This window comes from Pteronotus mesoamericanus, unplaced genomic scaffold, assembly GCF_021234165.1.
Source record: "Pteronotus mesoamericanus isolate MK-2021 breed Mesoamerican mustached bat unplaced genomic scaffold, CSHL_Meso_final contig_221, whole genome shotgun sequence".
Lineage (NCBI taxonomy): Eukaryota > Metazoa > Chordata > Mammalia > Chiroptera > Mormoopidae > Pteronotus > Pteronotus mesoamericanus.
In genome coordinates, this window is record NW_026555092.1 from 15,291,531 (window position 1) to 15,293,873 (window position 2,343).

A 2,343-nucleotide genomic window follows, 5' to 3' on the forward strand; every position below is an offset into this window, starting at 1 on the left:
GGGAGTGATGGACTTAATTAATTTTTAATATTTCAGCTCCAAGATTCTGTGTTTCTGTGGTGTCAGAATTATCAGCAGAATTTAATAGTTTCCTACTTCATTTTAATAAAGGAACACCAATAAAAAGAGCAAGGAAAATTGTAATCATATCTAAGAATTTAAATTAAAGGATATAGGCAACAGCTACATGTTAGATACCAAAAATAAAATTGCAGCTCAAGAAAATACAAATGTCTCAAGCTAGGTTGTTAACTATGATCCAAATACTTAACAAAGCAGTAAAATAAAATAATTTTAAATTTTTAAAAAATACTTAAGCTAGAGAGCAACATGTATCATACCTTTTTGCCTTTTGACCCCTTTCAATGTAACCTGAACTCTTGTGAGCCACCTGAATAATCAGTTTACCAACTGGGCATATATGATAGCAAAGTAGATTTTAGTAAAACATTTTATTTTAGGTTAGCATATTTCTAAATATGTTATTATAAAGTTCATTTTTAAATGCAATCTGTGATTATAACATGGGAAGATAAATTTAGACATTTTTCAATTTTATAGCTGTTCAATTTCAAGATAATTGCTTAATAGAATTCATGATTTATCAACATATAAATTTAAAAATCATATATTATGTTTGTGGATCAAATATATTACAAAAAGAAAAATAAACAAAAATGGCCTTCCTGACCAATTTTTTGTTATTATAGCTTAAAGATTAAGAATTATTTGATTCTATGTGGTGAAGTTGCTGATTGCTAAATAAGACCCACTCAACTCATGGAAATAATTTGGAGTTTTCCAGATTTCTATGAGCAAAGGTAAACCATTGCTTTTAAAGATGAATTATTGCTGTAATTTGTGTATATGTGTATATATATATATACATGATAAGGAGTGTTTTCTGTGTCTGCAGTTATTAGGAAAATTTTGGGGAAAAGCCAAAATAGAACAGAGATTGATTTAATTACTTTTATAAATATAAAAAAAAGATTAACATAAACTATATTTAAAATATAATTGCAATTTAGAGGTAAATGATCAATATTTGTTTGTAAACACTTATAAAAATTGTTTATGTACTAAGTCAAAGTTTTGGAAGTCTACTGAAAGCTGGGGTCATGACTTGAATAAATAATCTCAAAATAACCTTATAAAGCACAATTGTCCAATAAAAATAAAATGTAAGACATACATTTTACTTTAAATTTTCTAGTAGCCACATTAAAAAATGACAAGGCCAGCCAGCCAATGTTTCTGCTTACTTGAATGTGTTTCTGCAGAAATTTAGAGAAAGCTGGCAATAGCAAAGCCATGTTATGAGTCTTAAAGATAATTGAAGTCATTAAGGTCCCTGAAAATGGCTATTTAAAAAAAAGCACAAAGAAGCAGATAAAATTAATTTAATTTACTTTTTTAAAATTATACTTTATTGATTATGCTGTGACAATTGTCCTAATTTTTCCCCCTTTGCTCTTCTCCACAGAACACCCTTCACTCCCTCAGGCAATCCCCACACCATCGTTCATGTCCATGGATCATGCATAGGTTCTTAGACTACTCTATTTCATATACTGTATTTTACATCCTCATGGCTATTCTGTGACTACTAATTTGTATTACTTAATTCCCTCACCTCTTCACCTGTTCCCCCCCACCCTCTCTCATGTGGCACCATCAAAATACTCTCTGTATCCATGATTCTGTGTCTGTTCTTCTTGTTTGCTTAGTTTATTTTGTAGATTCAGTTGTTATTTATTTATTGCCATTTTATTGTTCATAGTTTTGATGTTCTTCTTTTTCTTAAATAAATCCCTTTAACATTTCATGTAATAATGATTTGGTGATGATGGACTCCTTTAGTTTTTTCTTGCCTGGGAAACTTTTTATCTGCTCTTCAATTCTAAATGATATCTTTGCTGGGTAGAGCAATCTTGGCTGTCCCTGGTTTTCATGACTTTGAATATTTCTTGCCAATCCCTTCTAGCTTGTGAAGATTCTTTTAAGAAATCAGCTGACAGTCTTATGGGAATTTCCCTGTAGGTAACTAATTGCTTTTCTCTTTTAAGGTTCTCTCTTTAAACTTTGGCATTTTAATTCCCATGTGTCTTGGAGTGGGCCTCTTCACATCCATCTTGTTTGGGACTCTCTGTGTGGACTTGCATATCTATTTCTTGCACCAAATTGGGGAAGTTTTCTTTCATTATTTTTTGAAATAGAGTTCCAATTTCTTGCTCTTTCTCTTCTCCTTCTGTACCCCTATGATGCGAATGTTGGAATGCTTGAACTTGTCCCAGAGGTTGCTTACCCCATCCTCTTTTTTTGGATTCTTTTTCCTTCTTG

At 31.1% G+C, this 2,343-nt stretch overlaps 1 non-coding gene across 1 annotated transcript; it reads left to right on the top strand.

The window, feature by feature from the left end:
* The first annotated feature begins 1,241 nt into the window (after window positions 1-1,241).
* Window positions 1,242-1,372, top strand: LOC129069497 (small nucleolar RNA SNORA33). The gene has a single exon (XR_008529001.1). It is a non-coding gene; the product is annotated as a small nucleolar RNA SNORA33 (small nucleolar RNA).
* Window positions 1,373-2,343: the final 971 nt, after the last annotated feature.